We start from the raw sequence: 16,612 nt of genomic DNA on the forward strand, positions 1-16,612 counted from the left end.
ACACACACACACACACACACACACACACACACACACACACACACACACACACACTGAAACGCCTTGGGTTTAATAACACACACTGCATGTAAAGATTTCCCCAGCTGTTTTGACATTTTAATCAGTGTGTGAATGTGTCCAGGTGTTTCTCTGAGGTGTGTGTTAATGTAATAGTGTCATAGTGAAGTGTGTGAGCTATACAGAAGTGTAGCGACTTCAGCTTCACCAGCCTGGTAATTAGCTGTGTGTGTGTGTGTGTGTAAATTAGGGTTTAGAGGGAAAATGCTGCAGCAGCAAAGCATGTCCTGCTTTATTAGACCCTCATCGGCTTTGATTTTTACTCTGTGTGTGTGTGTGTGTGTGTGTGTCTCCTGGGGCTGATAGTGCTGCAGTCGCACTGGATTCTGAACACAAGCGCTTATTAGACTGAGTCAAACTCCAGATCTACAGATACACGAGGGCTTTTACAAGTGCATGTGAATTCGAGCTTTCTAATCCCATCCCATAAACATCCCATAGATGACAAGCACAGTAAAGACACACACACACTCCTTTCCCTGCAGTCTAAGCGCTCCATAAACGGGTCACTGAACTGACTTTAATCATAATGAATGTGTCTTGCCCAGCGAGAGGTTTATATTTCCGGATTAACCTTAATTAAATATTAATGCATAAGTGTGTGTGTTACTGAGCTTCACCTCAATCGATATCTGGATCTGAAACCGGAACCGCAGTCGAATTATCGTGCAGCATTTTTATTTCTGAATGATGTGTGTGTAGGCAGGAATACAGAGGTTGTGATTCACAGCTGTTAAAGATGGATGAAGATTTCAGACGAACAATAACACACAATGCCATTCCTAGATGTTCAGTGACTGATAGTGGTGTAACTCCAAGACATATGGTAAAAGGTCAACAATAAATGTACTGTTGATTGAAATGTTAAATTTGGTTTTACATTGTGGGCCCTATCTCGCACCCAGCGCAATTGACTTTGTACAGCGACGCATGTATCATTCCTATTTTGCTCCCGCTCACAGCGGACTTTTCCCTCCACAGACGCACGTCGGTAAATTAGGGAATGAACTTGCGCTCCCGGGGGCGGTTCAGCGCAAAGAGGAGGCGTGTTCCAGCGCAAACGTTCCCTGGTGCTATTTTGCAGGGTTTTTTTTACAATTGCGCCACTAACCAGGAAAAACCTAGTCTAAAGTCAGTGGCGCGTTGCACATGTTATTCAGATGCTATTTTAAGGGCATGCTTGGCCATAATGTAGCGTGTGCACAACGCACATACACTCTCTGCTTCTCTCATCTACACACAAACGCAGCAGTTCCCATTTTTAGAAAACCATACATTATTACAAGGAAAAAATATTACCACACGAGGGAAATCATTGTTGTCCATGAAGATGTGAAAAAATAGGCATAGATCTAGCTTACACATTTACCCAAATTATTATACGCCTGTTTAACTGAAGCTAATTTCTCCATTCCCATACAATGTCACTTCTCTGTGTTTTACGGCCCTGACGAGAACGTCGGTCTCCTTGGCTGTGAACCGCTCCTGGCGCGCGTCTGGCAAATCCGCCGTTATAATAGCAACCCGCCATGGAACAAGCGCTCCTGCTCTTAAAGGGAATGTGAGATGTCGCTCTGATTGGTTTATTTAACGTTACGCCCAAACCACACCTGAATAATGAAGCTACTTCAGACCAACACATTTTAGATTTGCGTCGGTCGCAAGAGTCATTTATCCCGCCGGTATAATAGCAACAGCGCCCGAGAGAGAGATCCGCCCACAAAGTTACTTGCGTTTCGCGCTTGATACTTGCGTTTCAGATCGTTAAAATAGGGCCCTGTGTGTGTAAATGAATAGTCTTGGACTCGGTGCTGAAACCCAAAGCACAGGACAATAGAGACACAACAATATTCATGATTCTAAAGCTTAAAACAGAATTATTTTAGACGAATATGTTTACACTCTAAATATATTTAAAATAATATAGGACACTTTACTTGTAACATCAGACATTTGATTATCAGAACCCACAAATATTCCCCCATTGCATTATTATACATTATATTCAACATTATAGCAGTTTAATGTAGTACTGACACTGAAACTCTGAACACTTGAATATTTTCTCACACAGTAATTTTGTGTGAACTATCCACAATACATATTGTTGCATTTTTGTATTGCGATATATTGTGACACGATATATTGTCACACCCCTATAAACAGCAGATTCACTTCCATGATGTTAGAGCATTGTGAGTGGATATTTTGTAGCTATGCAGTTTTAGTGTGTGTTGCTACTGTGCTTTAATATACAGTCAAACCTTCATGTATTCAGACACCTTCAACATTTCTCACATTATCACAGTTTATTCGCTATAGTTTAGAAAATGGTAATAAAATATGACAAGAGCTGGTTTGATATTTGACTGGTTTTGTCCGTCCTTCTGTTAGACTGTCTCACACATGAATTATGTTGAATATCTGTCAGCTGTTAAATTTAACTACACAATTAGATAATACCAGTTTAGCTCAACCAATCACCAAGCAATGCTTCATTTAGTTCAGTCTGTGTGTAAAAAGAGCATTAGCAATTAAAGACAAAACACTTCAGCAAAACATGATCAGGTCAAAGTGTTGGAATCATTTTTGGTCCCAAATTTGTATAATTTTACTGGTAGTCACTGTATGAAGAATTGTTGGGTATAATATGTCACAGTTTACTTTATTTTGCTCTCCTCACTTACATAAAGGAACTATAGAGTCCTGCACACACTAGTAAAAAAATCTCAAATCATATCTGGTGTCTGAATAATTTTTTGGTTTGACTGCTCATCCAAATCATATTTTAGCGGCAGAACTCTGAAGGGTTGAGGATGTGAAGCTCCTCTTTCAGATGCGTTGATGGTGTGTGTGAGAGTGTGTGTGTGTGTGTGTTCATCTGAAGCTCCTCTTTCAGATGCGTTGATGGTGAGTGTGTGTGTGTGTTCATCTGAAGCTCCTCTTTCAGATGCGTTGATTGTGTGTGTGTGTGTGTGTGTGTGTGTGTGTGTGTGTTCATCTGAAGCTCCTCTTTCAGATGAAGCGCTCTCATGAAGTCCACTGACGAGTGACTCTCTCTGTTGGAGAGCGCAGTACATCACGTGAAGGACTGTATAAGCACGCTCAGCGTGTTCAAACATCGAGCGACGGCTCATTTCTCTGGCGTGATTACGGAGGGTCTGCCGGCGATGGATGTGCTTCAGTGTTCAGGAGCAGCTGAACGAATGTTAAATCTGGAGTTTCTGCGCTGGCAGACCATCAGACCCGTACATCAGGCCAAGAGGAGCCTCGAACCAGCCCAGAATGAGTTCAGTGAGGGAGAAAAGAGGATTTACTGTGTGTGTGTGCCTACTTAACTATATTTTGGGGACAAATTTGTACCCAGAAGTGACCAAAACCTTCCTTTAGGGACGTCCTCATTTGAAAATCTGGTATAAAAATAAAGTAATTAAAGTTTTTTTGTTTTTTTAATGTAAAAATGCAGAACGTTTTGTGTGATGGGTAGGTTTAGGGGTAAGGATAGTGTGTGTGTGTGTGTGTGATGGGTAGGTTTAGAGGTAGGGTTAGTGTGTGTGTGATGGGTACAGTAGGTTTAGGGGTAGGGTTAGGGTTAGTGTGTTTGATTCTTCATCTCGCTGTGTTTGAAGAGGGGAAGATAGAAAAAGAGTGTGAAAACTAGCCTAAATGATGATTAAAGGAATCATTTCACCCAAAAATGTAAATTCTGTCATTTGCTGCGATTCAAATGGAATAAATGACATTTGAATGACACTTTTCAGCACTGAATGTCTGATTTAAGTATATACTGATTGAGATTGAGATCATTGTAGATTTACCAAGATTGTCTATCTTTGCAGAAGGGCATGAAACCCACTGAAATAAACACGACTTGCACATGTCATAAGATGATAATGTTATACTTAGTGTCCGTTCTGCACAAATCTTTATTGATTTCATGATTTAATTCTGTTTTTATGACTGGTGTATCCAGCGTCACTTGATCCACCAGCTGCTGTTTTACCCAGAGAGTTTGCAGGTGCTCCGCTGGAAATGGAGCTGTAGTTACAGTATTTAGAGGTGTAAATCAATGCAGTGTTGATGAGGAAAATGCAAAAAAGGATCATTTCTTCATCAGTTGTCTGAGGGAAAACACAGTCAGTTTAGATGTGATTTGAACTACATGATTTTAATACTCCAAAAGTTTACAAAAGTCCAAGTTTTAGGTCGATCTAGACAACAGAGAGTAGACTGGAGGGAAGTATGACTGTTACATATGTGTGACATGCTTAGTGTTATTAAATGCAATAAGCGAAGTACTCAAGCGCACAGAAAGCGTGTGATCCTGATTTCAGTTCTCTTCCCAGCTTATATGGCCATATACACACAAAAATGGTCAAAATGTCCGTCTTGGTGAGTATTCATGTAAACAACACAGTCAGTTATTTCTTGTGCATTTAAACAGTTGAGAAAGAAAGTGTGTGTGTAACAGTGTATTGGATCCGTCCAGCTCTTAAAGGGACAGCAGCCTAATAAACCTGTGTGTGTGTGTGTGTGCTTAATGTTAATCAAAACATCATAAACAAAGAGAAAATCACTCACTGCTCTTGCCTGAATGAATAACTTTTGTAGCTTTAATAAGAATCAATATATATTTAATTCATACATTGAAGACTAAGCTGTGTTTTATTTGTACATTTGATTATTCAAATTCTGTTGTTAAATAACCCTAATGCTGGCCTGTACCTAAAACCCCAAACCCTGGTTAAAATGACACTTACTACAGTGAAAGAGTGTGAAACGTGTATGTTGGTTATATCATTTTCAGTTTTTAAGTATAATTAAAATATTTTCTTCACACTTTATACAGCATTATTGTATCGAATATCGCATTATTTAACAAGTCATCGCATTTTTCTCCAATATCGTGCAGCACTCGTGTATGAATGTGTGTGTGAATATCTGTGGTTAAGAAGTGTCTCTCAAACACACTCTTGACTTACCCTGCTTATGTGTGTGTCGCTCTCATAATAGCGTGTGTGTATTGTGCTGTTTAGTGGGCCAATAACTGCAGATGGAGGCGGTGTGTGTGTGTCGGATGAATGGATTTTCAATTGCTCTGCTCTTAGCAGAAAAGGCTTGTAATAGTTTGTGGCCCTCCATCAGGCGAGGTCAAACCCCTCAGCGGCGGCGAGCCGTGTGTGTGTGTGTGTGTGTGTGTGTGTGATTGTTATAATCACTGGCGCTGCCGCCGGCGTACGAGACGTGTGTTCTGACCGCCTCTGTGAAACATGAAGTACACTGGAACACAATGAATGTAATGATAATCATGTCAAATCACTCTGAATGTATAAAATCAATATGAACTCAACATTGACCCTGTTTGCTTTTTAAAACCCATTTCTGTTCGATTCATCAGTGCACATTAATACTGAAGAACAATGTGCAGAGACCTTTTCCCCTTCCCATCCATTCCTGATGGATAAAATCAAGAGACGTGGCCACTGGCCACACGAAGAGACGCACGACTACGCAAACGAAGCTGAATGAAATGGTTTTAGATGCTTGATGCCACATTTGACGAACGCCATTGGTTCTGGTGTGTCATGTGACCTGAGCGCGTGCTGAACCACAGTGTTAAATAGTGAATCTGTTTAACTAATTTATTGAGCTGCATGATTTGGGGAAAAATACAATTGCTATATATTTATAGCAATTAGAAATGTATAAATATTCTTTTAAAAATAATTAATTAAAAAGTGTTTAAAAAAAAAAAAAAAAAAATTCTGTGTTTGGTTTTAGGGCTGCAAAAATTTGATTGTAATTTAAATATCAGTATGAGTATTAAAAATAAATAAATAAATACCGTACAACTGTGAACAAGCCCGACACTAAAAGCACTGGATCATGAACTGTTTGTGTGTAAATGAACACAGTGTCGCGCTTTACTCGTGATGGCACTAATATGGCCATATTGAAAGTGTATTTCTATGAATCCTGCAGCTCTACTAATGCGTGTGTTTGGTTTGTTTGGGTTCACGCTGAGTATAGAGACTTTAATTGTGTCCCAAACATCAATAATTTGCCTTCCTGCGGAGGTTTTTCCCTTCTTCTTTGACTCTTGTCCGTCGGGAACAATGCTTTCCTGAGAGGAAGAAACATCGATCATCATAGCTGAAGTACTGAGAGAAGGTTGTGTGTTGTGTTCATAAGGAAGCTGAGTTCAGAGGGCCTGTAAACAGCCTGAGGAGAGAGAGAGAGAGTGAGCAGGAGTCAGTGTGTGGAGCTTTGGGGAATGGCATGAGATATAGACTGATAAAACATGCTAACACACACTTCACAGCGAGTAAATGAAGATGTCTGTGAGTGTGTGTCTGTAAAATGAGGTGAGACAGGTCATCTGTGTTACACATGCCACCATCTGCTCTTCACGAGAGGGGACGTGTGGGATTCATCCCTCTTTTCATGTTGTAAATAAAGGCAGGGATTCCCTTTTTTTTGTCAGCTGAAGCCCTTTGAGCTCAAATATTTACTTGAAGCCCCCCTGAGATATTAATATTTCAATAATTTATCAACACATTCACATGTTCACAGTTCTCTGATGATGTTTAACGGTCACATGACATGCAGCTAAACTAATGATATTAGTTTTGTTTAGAAAGTGATTTATTCTGATACTTTAAATACTAGCTTTTCATCATCTAATGAAACCCCAGTTATATTCCAATTTAGGGCCCTATGAAATCCGTTTTATTTTTTATATAGTTTCATTTCGCTTAAATTTTTCTGCATTTCTTTTTTTGTTAAATTTGTTAAATGGTTAAATTATATTTTATTAATCCGAAAGCAAGTCTAATTATTTAAAATCATGAAACTTATACAATTTATAAAAAAAATATATAAAAAAATTCGGACCCTATGAAACACATTTTATTTTTACTCAAATTCTGTTTTATTTTATTTGTACCAAATTCTGTGTTTTCCATAAAAAATGTCTGGATTCCATTAAAATGGTTTAATTAAATTTTAATAAATAAAAGCATATCTAAGTAATTGAGTTTTGGAAAAAAAATCTTCAATTATTATTTTTTTTTTACAATGATAGGGCCTTATCAAATGTTTTTTTAATGTTTATAGTATTTTAATAAAACATCATCAAAAAATGTTTTGGCAAACAAAGCACTGCAGGGTTTTACTGTAAAAATGAAAACATGCAAGAAAAATAGTGAATTTTCTATAAATAAAGTTTTAATAATTGTATTGCTGCTCCTACATTAAGACTTGCATTCTACTGTACAATAGTAATATATATTTCTGTCACAATTTCTTCAAGTTAAGCCAGACTTTTATTTTGACGGGTTGCCTTGATGACCTTAAAGTTTCTCTGTTTATGATATGATGATATTTTTATCAAATGAAACTGAAATGCTGCCCGTTCTCCTGGGGTCATGTGATGCTTCATGTGAGGAACCAGACACCGTTTCACTGTCAATATTCAGTCACATGACTCAGAAGGAAGGCTTTTATTCTGCCGATGTTTATTTGGATCATCTCCGAATCCTTCAGTAAATGTGAAAAGAGCATCTCGGGGTGTGTGTTCTGTAGAAGAAAATCAAACCGCTTTGGAAAGACATGAGGGTGAAGAGATGATGACAGGATTTAATTTTTAAATGAACTATCCTTTTAATCTTTTGTGTGTGTGTGCTGATGCCAAAAATAAGCATGTCCTCATTTCGGCTGTTAATTAGCTAATAGAAACTGTTGCCAGGAGACGGATGTCTTATTAGGAAAGCGCTATGAATCCCCGGAGGACACACAATAGCACTGTGTCTCTATCATACCTGCATTTCACCAGTGCAATAATCACTAAATGTCCATGTATCGTCTGATCTGTGTGTGTGTGTGTGTGTGTGTGTGTGTGTGTGAGAGGTGTTCTGTATTCATCAGTAATGGCTCTGTCACTCATCTGTGTGTTCTGCTGTGTAATGGTTGCGGATCGATCTCAGTGTGTATTAGCTGTGATCTTCCCGCCGTACTCAAGCTAATCATTTTGATTGATCTGTTCATTGGCCGTGTTCTGCAGCGATCAGCGCTTAACGCTTCAGGAGGGGTTACCATAGCAACCTGTTGCATTAGACGCGCACACACACACACACACACACTGCACACTGCACACCTGTCCCCAAACACACACATTACTTGATCATGTGCAGTTAGTGGAGTGAGATATGAGATAGAGCAGTATAAATGACACACACACACACACACACACACACACACACACACACACACACACACACACACACACACACACACACACACACACACACGTGAAGCACACAAGATAATTCACTCTCTGTTGATGTCGCTATTGACATCTCTGATGCCCTATAACAGCACTTTTTAGTTTAGTTTTATTATTTTTATATTTTTTATTATTTTATATTTTGTAATATTTATTTTATATTTTATTTTATGTAATATTTAAAAAAAAATGTTTTATATTTTTATTACATTATTATACATTTTATATATATATATATATATATATATATATATATATATATATATATATATATATATATATATATATATATATATAGTAATTTCCCCTGTATGTTCTGTAGAGGATCGTGAGTGTGAGTGATGTGCTGTATTAGTGTTAGTGTGACGCTGGAGATGCGAGGAATGCTGAGAGAGGAAATGTGTCGACCACCTGTGGAAGTGAACGAACATCTTCCTGTGTGTAATGAGCCAGCGCCGTCTCCTTCCTGTCATCCTGTGTGTGTGTGTGTGTGTGTGTGTGTGTGTGTGTGTGTGTGTGTGTGTGTGTGTGGCGGTCCTGGCCTCTGAAACCTTTGATCGATCTCTAATATGTGCCAGTGGTTTTCTCTGACACACTCCTTTCCCAGAACAGCGTTCCCATGATTCAGTTCTACTGTTTCGATCGGATCTGTTTACTCCCGACGCCTCTGACAGAGATGTGCGGTGGGGAATGTTTCACATGGTAATATATGGTGCTTTGCAATCCATAAAATCAATTATGAAAATAGTTGAAATGAATTTCATTAATATTTTGTTGCACCTGTTCTCTTATTTAATTGCGTATTAAAGCTTTTGTTTACCAGTTTGTAGTGTTTGAGGAAAAGCATTTCACAAAATCCATGAATCCATGAATCCATGAATCTATCTAATAATCAGTGGCTTAAATGCCATCATTTTTCTTACATGGTGCCGAAAGGCTCTCCAAATAATACCATGTTATTACCACGGTACCATATTAATTGTAGATGTGATTTTGACATTGTAAAGATTTGAAAATGGTCAAAATGATGGTACTAACCAAGTTTGTTTACTTGACTTGGGATTGATTTAAACTCAGAATATATTTATATTTATACTCAGTTGATAAATGCAGCGATGAGACACACAGACTGAACCTCTCTGCCTTCAGTGAGATGTTCACTTCCTGTTTGAACCCAAGAACTTCCTTCCAGACGCCCCAGAGCGCTGTTAATTACACACACACACACACACACACACACACACACACACACACACACACACACCTCGACCCCGATCGATACACACTTCACTCTTAATTGTCGGCGCTGGCGTTGGCTTGCGGTCGCTCTGATGAACCTTTAAACAGTCTCGCTGTGAGTTCAGTCGCTGGGCACCGGATTCTGTTTCAACACACACACACACACACACACACACACACACACACACACACACACACATACTTGTTTTTGTGGTATAGAAGGACACTGATGCCCAAACAAGTTTGGTGGTGGTATATGGGGACACCCCTTTCCCAATGCCCTACAGTGATGATAAAACTATCAAAAATTTTGTTTTAACCTGCAGATCTCAAATCTGACTTCAAATGTTCTATACACACAACAGAACAGAAAATATGACCATATGATATTTTGGTGGTATACAAGGACATTCCCGCCCATCCTAAAATGTTCCCGCCTATGACATAATTGTGATTTTTGGGGCCCGACCTGATTATGAGGACACTCTTTTTACAATACACTAAATATGTCATTTCAGTGGATTACAGGGACAAATGTGTTTTACTGGTACATGACCACACACACACACACAAACCTGACAACACAGTGTATTACCAAGACTAAGGTGATTAAAGAGGACTGGATCTTAAACACAATACACAACTGGACAATCCAACATTACAGGGACCGGTGTGATTAATGGTACATGAACACACACAACACACAAACCTGACAACACGGTGTATTACCAAGACTAAGGTGATTAAAGAGTACAGGATCTTACACAAATACACAATACACAAAATAACTTAACAACATTACAGGGACCAAAGTGTTTAAAAAGTACTTTAATTACAACTTAACAATGAGTTTTCCCAGATTGGAATCATTCAAAACGTTTCCAAAAAACAGACAAAACTGCCCGTTTTGAAACAGGAACATTTTAACAATGTTATTAAACAGGCATTGTAATGTATAAGCTTAACTTACTGAACATGCAATGGATGCTATCACATGATCAACTTTTATGAGGGACTCTAACCAAAAGAAATAACAATTCTGTCAGCATTTCCTCACCCTCATGTTGTTTCAAACATGTATGACTTTCTATCTTCAGTGGAACACAAAAGGAGATGTTTAGCAGAATGTTAGGGCCAACCTCAGCTTCAGCGGGAATAGAGTTACAGTACACTCGTGTCTATCTCTATTCGCTCAGAAGGTGTTAATACAGTACACTCGTGTCTATCTCTATTCGCTCAGAAGGTGTTGATACAGTACACTCGTGTCTATCTCTATTCGCTCAGGTGTTGATACAGTACACTCGTGTCTATCTCTATTCGCTCAGAAGGTGTTTATACAGTACACTCGTGTCTATCTCTATTCGCTCAGGTGTTAATACAGTACACTCGTGTCTATCTCTATTCGCTCAGAAGGTGTTGATACAGTACACTCGTGTCTATCTCTATTCGCTCAGGTGTTGATACAGTACACTCGTGTCTATCTCTATTCGCTCAGAAGGTGTTGATACAGTACACTCGTGTCTATCTCTATTCGCTCAGGTGTTGATACAGTACACTCGTGTCTATCTCTATTCGCTCAGAAGGTGTTTATACAGTACACTCGTGTCTATCTCTATTCGCTCAGGTGTTAATACAGTACACTCGTGTCTATCTCTATTCGCTCAGAAGGTGTTGATACAGTACACTCGTGTCTATCTCTATTCGCTCAGAAGGTGTTGATACAGTACACTCGTGTCTATCTCTATTCGCTCAGGTGTTGATACAGTACACTCGTGTCTATCTCTATTCGCTCAGAAGGTGTTGATACAGTACACTCGTGTCTATCTCTATTCGCTCAGGTGTTGATACAGTACACTCGTGTCTATCTCTATTCGCTCAGAAGGTGTTGATACAGTACACTCGTGTCTATCTCTATTCGCTCAGGTGTTGATACAGTACACTCGTGTCTATCTCTATTCGCTCAGAAGGTGTTTATACAGTACACTCGTGTCTATCTCTATTCGCTCAGGTGTTAATACAGTACACTCGTGTCTATCTCTATTCGCTCAGAAGGTGTTGATACAGTACACTCGTGTCTATCTCTATTCGCTCAGAAGGTGTTGATACAGTACACTCGTGTCTATCTCTATTCGCTCAGAAGGTGTTGATACAGTACACTCGTGTCTATCTCTATTCGCTCAGGTGTTGATACAGTACACTCGTGTCTATCTCTATTCGCTCAGGTGTTAATACAGTACACTCGTGTCTATCTCTATTCGCTCAGAAGGTGTTGATACAGTACACTCGTGTCTATCTCTATTCGCTCAGAAGGTGTTGATACAGTACACTCGTGTCTATCTCTATTCGCTCAGAAGGTGTTTATACAGTACACTCGTGTCTATCTCTATTCGCTCAGGTGTTAATACAGTACACTCGTGTCTATCTCTATTCGCTCAGAAGGTGTTGATACAGTACACTCGTGTCTATCTCTATTCGCTCAGAAGGTGTTGATACAGTACACTCGTGTCTATCTCTATTCGCTCAGAAGGTGTTTATACAGTACACTCGTGTCTATCTCTATTCGCTCAGAAGGTGTTGATACAGTACACTCGTGTCTATCTCTATTCGCTCAGAAGGTGTTGATACAGTACACTCGTGTCTATCTCTATTCGCTCAGGTGTTGATACAGTACACTCGTGTCTATCTCTATTCGCTCAGGTGTTGATACAGTACACTCGTGTCTATCTCTATTCGCTCAGGTGTTAATACAGTACACTCGTGTCTATCTCTATTCGCTCAGAAGGTGTTGATACAGTACACTCGTGTCTATCTCTATTCGCTCAGAAGGTGTTGATACAGTACACTCGTGTCTATCTCTATTCGCTCAGGTGTTGATACAGTACACTCGTGTCTATCTCTATTCGCTCAGGTGTTAATACAGTACACTCGTGTCTATCTCTATTCGCTCAGAAGGTGTTGATACAGTACACTCGTGTCTATCTCTATTCGCTCAGAAGGTGTTGATACAGTACACTCGTGTCTATCTCTATTCGCTCAGGTGTTGATACAGTACACTCGTGTCTATCTCTATTCGCTCAGGTGTTGATACAGTACACTCGTGTCTATCTCTATTCGCTCAGGTGTTGATACAGTACACTCGTGTCTATCTCTATTCGCTCAGAAGGTGTTGATACAGTACACTCGTGTCTATCTCTATTCGCTCAGGTGTTGATACAGTACACTCGTGTCTATCTCTATTCGCTCAGAAGGTGTTGATACAGTACACTCGTGTCTATCTCTATTCGCTCAGAAGGTGTTGATACAGTACACTCGTGTCTATCTCTATTCGCTCAGAAGGTGTTTATACAGTACACTCGTGTCTATCTCTATTCGCTCAGGTGTTAATACAGTACACTCGTGTCTATCTCTATTCGCTCAGAAGGTGTTGATACAGTACACTCGTGTCTATCTCTATTCGCTCAGAAGGTGTTAATACAGTACACTCGTGTCTATCTCTATTCGCTCAGGTGTTGATACAGTACACTCGTGTCTATCTCTATTCGCTCAGAAGGTGTTTATACAGTACACTCGTGTCTATCTCTATTCGCTCAGGTGTTAATACAGTACACTCGTGTCTATCTCTATTCGCTCAGAAGGTGTTGATACAGTACACTCGTGTCTATCTCTATTCGCTCAGGTGTTGATACAGTACACTCGTGTCTATCTCTATTCGCTCAGGTGTTGATACAGTACACTCGTGTCTATCTCTATTCGCTCAGAAGGTGTTGATACAGTACACTCGTGTCTATCTCTATTCGCTCAGGTGTTGATACAGTACACTCGTGTCTATCTCTATTCGCTCAGAAGGTGTTGATACAGTACACTCGTGTCTATCTCTATTCGCTCAGGTGTTGATACAGTACACTCGTGTCTATCTCTATTCGCTCAGAAGGTGTTTATACAGTACACTCGTGTCTATCTCTATTCGCTCAGGTGTTAATACAGTACACTCGTGTCTATCTCTATTCGCTCAGAAGGTGTTGATACAGTACACTCGTGTCTATCTCTATTCGCTCAGAAGGTGTTGATACAGTACACTCGTGTCTATCTCTATTCGCTCAGGTGTTGATACAGTACACTCGTGTCTATCTCTATTCGCTCAGGTGTTTATACAGTACACTCGTGTCTATCTCTATTCGCTCAGGTGTTTATACAGTACACTCGTGTCTATCTCTATTCGCTCAGGTGTTGATACAGTACACTCGTGTCTATCTCTATTCGCTCAGGTGTTGATACAGTACACTCGTGTCGATCTCTATTCGCTCAGGTGTTGATACAGTACACTCGTGTCTATCTCTATTCGCTCAGAAGGTGTTAATACAGTACACTCGTGTCTATCTCTATTCGCTCAGAAGGTGTTAATACAGTACACTCGTGTCTATCTCTATTCGCTCAGAAGGTGTTAATACAGTACACTCGTGTCTATCTCTATTCGCTCAGAAGGTGTTAATACAGTACACTCGTGTCTATCTCTATTCGCTCAGAAGGTGTTAATACAGTACACTCGTGTCTATCTCTATTCGCTCAGAAGGTGTTAATACAGTACACTCGTGTCTATCTCTATTCGCTCAGGTGTTAATACAGTACACTCGTGTCTATCTCTATTCGCTCAGGTGTTGATACAGTACACTCGTGTCTATCTCTATTCGCTCAGGTGTTGATACAGTACACTCGTGTCTATCTCTATTCGCTCAGGTGTTTATACAGTACACTCGTGTCTATCTCTATTCGCTCAGAAGGTGTTTATACAGTACACTCGTGTCTATCTCTATTCGCTCAGAAGGTGTTAATACAGTACACTCGTGTCTATCTCTATTCGCTCAGGTGTTGATACAGTACACTCGTGTCTATCTCTATTCGCTCAGAAGGTGTTAATACAGTACACTCGTGTCTAACTCTATTCGCTCAGGTGTTGATACAGTACACTCGTGTCTATCTCTATTCGCTCAGGTGTTGATACAGTACACTCGTGTCTATCTCTATTCGCTCAGGTGTTGATACAGTACACTCGTGTCTATCTCTATTCGCTCAGAAGGTGTTAATACAGTACACTCGTGTCTATCTCTATTCGCTCAGAAGGTGTTGATACAGTACACTCGTGTCTATCTCTATTCGCTCAGAAGGTGTTAATACAGTACACTCGTGTCTATCTCTATTCGCTCAGAAGGTGTTAATACAGTACACTCGTGTCTATCTCTATTCGCTCAGGTGTTAATACAGTACACTCGTGTCTATCTCTATTCGCTCAGGTGTTGATACAGTACACTCGTGTCTATCTCTATTCGCTCAGAAGGTGTTAATACAGTACACTCGTGTCTATCTCTATTCGCTCAGAAGGTGTTAATACAGTACACTCGTGTCTATCTCTATTCGCTCAGAAGGTGTTGATACAGTACACTCGTGTCTATCTCTATTCGCTCAGAAGGTGTTGATACAGTACACTCGTGTCTATCTCTATTCGCTCAGAAGGTGTTGATACAGTACACTCGTGTCTATCTCTATTCGCTCAGAAGGTGTTAATACAGTACACTCGTGTCTATCTCTATTCGCTCAGGTGTTGATACAGTACACTCGTGTCTATCTCTATTCGCTCAGAAGGTGTTGATACAGTACACTCGTGTCTATCTCTATTCGCTCAGGTGTTGATACAGTACACTCGTGTCTATCTCTATTCGCTCAGGTGTTTATACAGTACACTCGTGTCTATCTCTATTCGCTCAGAAGGTGTTTATACAGTACACTCGTGTCTATCTCTATTCGCTCAGAAGGTGTTTATACAGTACACTCGTGTCTATCTCTATTCGCTCAGAAGGTGTTGATACAGTACACTCGTGTCTATCTCTATTCGCTCAGGTGTTTATACAGTACACTCGTGTCTATCTCTATTCGCTCAGGTGTTGATACAGTACACTCGTGTCTAACTCTATTCGCTCAGAAGGTGTTTATACAGTACACTCGTGTCTATCTCTATTCGCTCAGAAGGTGTTTATACAGTACACTCGTGTCTATCTCTATTCGCTCAGAAGGTGTTGATACAGTACACTCGTGTCTATCTCTATTCGCTCAGAAGGTGTTTATACAGTACACTCGTGTCTATCTCTATTCGCTCAGAAGGTGTTGATACAGTACACTCGTGTCTATCTCTATTCGCTCAGGTGTTTATACAGTACACTCGTGTCTATCTCTATTCGCTCAGGTGTTGATACAGTACACTCGTGTCTATCTCTATTCGCTCAGGTGTTTATACAGTACACTCGTGTCTATCTCTATTCGCTCAGAAGGTGTTTATACAGTACACTCGTGTCTATCTCTATTCGCTCAGAAGGTGTTGATACAGTACACTCGTGTCTATCTCTATTCGCTCAGGTGTTTATACAGTACACTCGTGTCTATCTCTATTCGCTCAGGTGTTGATACAGTACACTCGTGTCTATCTCTATTCGCTCAGAAGGTGTTGATACAGTACACTCGTGTCTATCTCTATTCGCTCAGAAGGTGTTAATACAGTACACGTGTCTATCTCTATTCGCTCAGAAGGTGTTAATACAGTACACTCGTGTCTATCTCTATTCGCTCAGAAGGTGTTGATACAGTACACTCGTGTCTATCTCTATTTGCTCAGAAGGTGTTTATACAGTACACTCGTGTCTATCTCTATTCGCTCAGAAGGTGTTTTTACAGTACACTCGTGTCTATCTCTATTCGCTCAGAAAGTGTTTATACAGTACACTCGTGTCTATCTCTATTCGCTCAGAAGGTGTTTTTACAGTACACTCGTGTCTAACTATTCCCGCTGAAGCTGAGGTTGGCCCTAACATTCTGCTAAACATCTCCTTTTGTGTTCCACTGAAGATAGAAAGTCATACATGTTTGAAACAACATGAGGGTGAGGAAATGCTGACAGAATTGCCTCTTTTTGACAACTACTGCTGCCATAAGTTTCTTAATGCAGAATGAAAATAACAAAAACAA

The 16,612-nt window shown here is 39.9% G+C and overlaps 1 protein-coding gene across 1 annotated transcript in view; it reads left to right on the forward strand.

Annotated features, from left to right (window-relative positions):
- plxna1b (plexin A1b) overlaps positions 1-16,612 on the forward strand; it is a 170,842-nt gene that overhangs the window by 43,990 nt on the left and 110,240 nt on the right. The window lies entirely within an intron of this gene.

Source organism: Leuciscus leuciscus (assembly GCF_965113295.1).
Source record: "Leuciscus leuciscus genome assembly, chromosome: 14".
NCBI classification, from domain to species: Eukaryota; Metazoa; Chordata; class Actinopteri; order Cypriniformes; family Leuciscidae; genus Leuciscus; species Leuciscus leuciscus.